We start from the raw sequence: 6,669 nt of genomic DNA on the forward strand, positions 1-6,669 counted from the left end.
TACCCCTTAACCTCCCCTGGTCTGAATCCTACAGCATGGGGACGAACTGCTACCAAAGCCACTCTAAAATAAATTCCCATTTCAATTGTAATTTAAAATTTCCGGCCTCGTGTTTCCAAATGTGGCTGCATATAACCCTTTTATCAGGCCTTTCAGCCCCTCTCTGCAGCCGCTGGTGGCCTTGAGCCTCCCACTCTCCCAACCATTCTCCATTATCATGAGCTGCCAGTTGCTTGTGACTCACAGCTCCTATCGCTGCCTTTGCAGCATAAAAACATTTAAACTCAAATTGGGGCTCACACTCACACTGGCCTACATTGGCCTGTCACTTTCGAATTACCCTACCGCAAAGCTTTTTCCTTTCTACCCGCTGTCCTGCTGTAGCTAACACACAGCTCGTGCACCGTGGTTCGACAACCTCTGGTGCCGAGTCAACACCAATAGGATCCACCCCGTGAACCATCACAACTATTGCTGACACAAGCTCACACCCCTCGATGGATGTAGCCTCAAGAGCAGGCTCGGACCTGCTCACCTATGGTCCAATCTCGCTCACTGACGCAGGTCTGGCCTTACTCATCGGCGTAGATCCAACTTTGCTCCCATCCTGAGCATGCTTGTCCATCGCTCCACACATCGCAGGCTCAGAGACCTGGCTCACCGGCTCAGGCCCGGCTGCCTGCACGTCCCTTGGAGCTGCTGCCGCATTGTACACTGCCGCTCCTGGGCATGCCAGGAGGGCCCTCACTGGGTTCAACCAAGCACCCATTAGAGCTGCACCGCAAACCAAGCTGTTTTGGTGGAGGTTGTTTCGCACACCAAGTTGAGGTTGCTTCACACACCACGTAGCCTAAACTACCACCCTCAAAACCCTCTACATTACTCGTCTTTTGATTTAAAATTTTCCTTGGCAGAAACTAAATGGGTTCGCATACCTCATGACCTGATAACAGATGTCGTGTCCAAGTACCCCATTAATGCAGAATCCTCAGAGCCAGGAACTTTCGTCCTGAGGGATGGTCAAAGCGGCATTTTTAAATGCACTGCATTCAGTCTTACTTTATCATTCCCCACGGTAACCCAAATGAGCCCAAGTCAAACACACATGGAAAGCAAATGGCTGAAACATGCTTTCTTACCTTTTAAAGGATTTATTTCTGAATTGAAAAACACAGGGAAGAGAGTCGACAAGATGCTATAAAAAAATGGAACAAATCAAGTGAGTCAAGACACAAAGAGGAGAATGGTGATATGCAAACTTATATGCAATGGTGAGAAATAAAATCTCAAATCCAAAACCACTGGGTGCCACAGATCGCATTCATACAACAAAACAATAATGCAAGCAGGACTTCCCTTTGTCTACGATGCACAGAGTGGAGGCAGAACCCAACGCAGCCCACTTTAGAGACCAGGTGCAAGATGAGAGCCAGTAATGAGCAGGGTCAGCGATGGGAAGGCCTTCAATCAGGCCACATGGTTCTATTTGTGATTTTTAGACTGAGGCCTCCTGGTTTTCCCACCGTTTTCTTCCTCCAGACCCTCCAAAAATAGGGTGATCCCAGCTTGGGTTGATTCCACACGAGCCTCTCTTTGGTCCTCTCCTCCTGGACTCCTTCCACACGAGGCTTCCTCCTCCAAGTGAGGTGGTGTTCTTTTTGTTCTCTTCTGGTCAACTCATAAGCCTCTCTTCCTCCCCTCTCATGGACCGAGTTCTCTTCTTCCTCCTTGGGCAGAGTCTCCCTCTCGGACACCGCCCACGGTAGGCGCCCCCCCCAAAAAAAAATTGTACATCTTTTCTTCTGGGCTCCATAACCCACTACACCACCATGGCTGGCACAAACTAGCCAGAGAGATCGTAATCAGCCTTTTTGCACACGTGACGTGTGCCTCTGCAATGACGAGCCCTCACCTGCTCCGCCTACAAGCAGAAGGTATTTTGGCATCCAAAATCTGTCTATAAATTACATATGGTGCTTCCTCAGCGTCATGTGCAACAAATGACTTATCTGACAGATCCCTGTTACATGGCAGTCCAACCTACTCGAAACATATAGACAACACTACAATGACCACAATGTAGCTATTGCCCCCCCCCCATTCCACAAACAATGTATATATATATATATATATATATATATATATATATATATATATATATATATATATATATATATATATATATATATCTTCTGAGCAAATACCACCCATAGCTTCGCTGACAGGAATACGAGGAGAAAAGGGGGGAGGGGAGAAAACGAGGGGGGAGATAAAACGAGGGGGGAGAGAGAAAGGAGGGGTGGGGGAGCTTGGAGGGGTGGGGGAATGAAGAGAGGTGTTGGAGGGGAAGGGAAGGCAGCATGAGGGGAGGGAAGGGAAGGCACCATGAGGGGAGGGGAAGGAAAGGCAGCATGAGGGGAGGGAAGGGAAGGCACCATGAGGGGAGGGGAGAGGAAGGCATCATGAGGGGGGGGAAGGGAAGGCACCATGAGGGGAGGGGAAGGAAAGGCACCATGAGGGGAGGGAAGGGAAGGCACCATGAGGTGAGGGGAAGGAAAGGCACCATGAGGAGAGGGAAGGGAAGGCACCATGAGGGGAGGGGAAAGGAAGGCACCATGAGGGGAGGGAAGGGAAGCCACCATGAGGGGAGGGGAAGGAAAGGCACCATGAGGGGAGGGAAGGGAAGGCACCATGAGGGGAGGGAAGGGAAGGCACCATGAGGGGAGGGAAGGGAAGGCAGCGTGACATGAGGGGAGGGCAGCACACCAAGATGTGACTGGGGTGAAGGTGCTTTGAATCGTCGATTGCGAAAGCGAACTTCTTGCTGTTGCAGGCCATTCTTTTTTTGAATCTGCTTTCTCAACCGTCAAACCGTCACTAATATATACTCTCACTGGTGTTTGGTTTTCAAATGTTTTCACATATTGGATGTATTGGCCGAGTACCCACCCTTAAGGCGATCTTGTTCCAAGCATGCAACATGTTCTTTTGCTGCATACCTTTATTTGGGCAGTGTATAGGTAAGTGACAGCTCTGTATCGGTAAAATAAATAACCCTGGGTACGTGCATGAATAAAAAAAATATTTTAAAACCTAATGCTTAAAATTCAAACACACCTCATAACACTGGAAAACATAGGGACAGAAATACTGAACTGTAAGTGGTGGATACTTGTAATACCCTTTCCCACCTGGAGGCAGTGCTACATGATGCACATTTAGATGGAGAATTTGCACCCCCCCCCTTCCACCTCACCCCTTCGAGACCACCGGCAAAGATAAAAACACCCCTATACATTAATTGGGGTCGTGCTGATCTTCTGTAGCAAGTATGGATGAAATTGGCCCAGAACTGGAGGAGGAGTAGCCCAACAAACAAACCCACAAAGAAACACACAAACACCGGTCTGTGAATTTTAGTCAGGATTACAGTGATGAGCGATGTCTGTTGAACAAAGTGAGCATGCAACGTTCGGACGGTCTTCTTTAACCTTCCCAAAATAGTTCCAAACTGCACTTCTGAACCTTTTGAACGACATGTTGTCAAAACTTTTATCAGACGATGTATTGTCTACCCGTCCGTCAGCAAAGCAATCAGCACACTTTACAGGCCAACTCCAAATGCCTTGCTCTTCATTTAAAAGGAACACACCCCTGAGGCGTGTTTAACTTGCAAGTGGTTTGCATTTTCTGCTATATTGCAAATGGGATGCCCTAGGGTTGTGCTCCTTTTAATTTAATACATTACCAGGCCATTTGCAACTGGAATATGCCCAACAGGGAAAAAAAAATTTTCCCGAAAAAAACCGCTTCTTTCTATGAAGTAGGAATCGACGTCAATTCCGGTTCACTACTCGATTCCTTCTGATTCCAAAGTTGGAATGGAGTACTTTGGAATCAATTCCGCCCACCGCTCTCAAGCACTCAAGCAAACACACCAATGAAACGGTTGATAAGGAATGGCTTGTTGGGTCACATTAAACACCGTCTGGAGACATCTGGAGACTGGAGATGACTGGAGATGACCAGAGTATTTGCGAAAATAATGTGAAAATTCGACAAATGAACACTTTTTTTCGCAGTCAGAACTGCTGCTAAGTTCAATTCCACAATTTAAATTTAGAAATTCTGTTAAGGTTAAGAGATTCTCGAGCTTATTACATTTCAGCTGCAATGCTTACAAACTTCCAGAGAGGAGGGGGGGGTGTTGGGAGGAGGTCAGCATGAGGTGAGAAGAAAGGAAGGCAGACGTGTGGTGGAGCATTAATTACGATTCCTACTTTCTCATCAAAATGCTTCTGCATAGAATAACAGTGAAGATGGACTCAAAATAATGTCTGAAATACATTTGAAACCGTTCATACTATAAGCATTTTCAGGAGACAAACACCGTCCGAAGATAAACATCATCTGGACACGTCTATATACAAACCCCACCCGGAGATAAACAATGCCTCGGCATGTCTGGAGACAAACACTGTCCAGAGACATCTGGAGACAAACACCACCCGAAGATAACCACCACCCACACACATCTGGAGACAAACACCACCCGGAGATCAACACCGTCCAGAAACGTCCGAAAATAACCACCATGCAGAGTATCACATAATGTGCAAATACAACTCTGGACGTTTATAAGCATTACAGCTGAAATGCGATAAGCTGTCGTAGTCGATGTTGTAATGAAATAGGGTCTTGTGGGAATTTCATAACGATTCTTGCCCATCTGGGTTTTTAGTGAATTTGTGGTTTAAACTAAACAAAAAATGTGCTTGCCATTTTTCTGTTGTCATCTTCAGCTACTGGCAGCCGTTTTGAAATAAGACCAATCAGCGCCCATACTTTTCCTGTATAACTGGGTGCAATTGAGACATACAAAGTAAAATGTGTTAGAACCATTATAATGTTAATTTTAAAAGCAATAATTGAGTACATAGGACATTGCATCTCGTAATTTTGTAAATCATAAATGCAACTTCACTGAAATTATGTATTTTAAGATGTTATCATATGCAAAATGGCTACTAAGTGAGACAGCGGAAACTACAAAATGATGCTGTTAACTGAAAAAAAGCTTTACTGAAGGATAAAATATCTTGTAATGAACTATTTTAACATATTGGGAGAAAGGAAAACATGCAGACATTTGTGGATAGAATTTATATGAATTGTCACAAAACCTGACTTTTTAAAATGTATTTTGATGTTGCAGTTGAGACTATTTATGACACTGTATTTACATATATATATATATATATATATATATATATATATATATATATATATATATATATATATATATATATATAAAATTTATCCAAATTGTACAAACCAAAGCAACAGAAGGATTAAACAGAAATATTTTTTCTTTCACTTTTCCAATACATGAAGAACATCCTTCATTCATTCAAGAACAATCATCCTTCATCTTCTGATTCCTCTTCAGTGATGACCATACTTGTGCAGCTGTCTGGATCACACTTGCAGAGCTTTGTGCAAGTGATGTTATTTTGTTTGTATGTGCATCTTCCCCTGCACAGACTTTGGTGCATCCACATCGGATCAGCTGCAGTACACAATCTGGAGCTGAAGGCACTCTTGACAGGACTGGAATGAGTTCTCCTGTTGGTTCTGCTGACCATCATCCTAGTGTCAAAGGTTCATGAAATGCTGGACATGGAATCAATACCTGTTGCCATACATTGCTCTGCAAGTGAGCTCATCTTAAATGCTCATGAATAACCCAGTGGGTTGGTGGTAATTTATCAGCACCTTGAGTTGCATAACATCCTTTGAAATAATACCAACAGAGTTCTTGTGGATCACTATATTATTCCTTCTTGGGGCTGAGGAAGTGGCTGATGAACTCTTCACAGCCTTTGAGTACAGAATTGTCTGGTTCCACACCAATCCCTAATCTAGAAAGAGCATGTAGAACATTGTCACTTGCTGAGAGAAATGTATTCCACCAGGCATTGCTGCTCTTTCCAAAGATACGACCAGTCGTGTCTCAGCCACTAATCGCATGAAAACCTCTTAATGCCTGAATACGAATTTCACTGAGGGCATGATACAATGCTTTCAGATGCACATGCTGGCGATTTGAACCTGTCCCCATCATGATGACTGTTTGATCGCCCAGTGCTGGCATTTCAGATAAGGCAAAACCAACACATCTGCATCTGATGCATAGATGTGAACTTGTTTTCCAGTTTTGTGCACATCAGCAGCATACGATAAAGTGTATCTGCTTCTGTCTGAGAGCTTTCCAAATGAGTGACTTCTGATTCAGCCTGATTTGATACAACCACATTTGTGTGACTGTCGTGACAGCTGACTTGCAATTCTGAACAACTTTCTCAGCCAGCTCAACTGTCAGTAGATCTTTTATTTTGGGTCTACTAAGAAATTTATCAACATCCTTGATGTGTGGGTTGTCCTCCACCTTTTATTCAGGAATATGTGTTGATGCACCTTGTGAGCTATGCTCCTTTGTGCTCTCCTTCAACGACTTGACACTGTCGCTATCAAATACTACAAAAACGCTGGCATAACCTTGACTTTTGGAATGGATGAAGTGATCAGCCTCGTCTTTGCAGTTTTTATTGCATCCTTGAAAACAACCGTTTAATGGACAACTGTTATACAATCAAAGAGAATACAAGC

This window comes from Eptatretus burgeri, chromosome 13, assembly GCF_056783735.1.
Source record: "Eptatretus burgeri isolate ZD-2024b chromosome 13, Ebu_testis_v1, whole genome shotgun sequence".
In the NCBI taxonomy this organism is placed as follows: domain Eukaryota; kingdom Metazoa; phylum Chordata; class Myxini; order Myxiniformes; family Myxinidae; genus Eptatretus; species Eptatretus burgeri.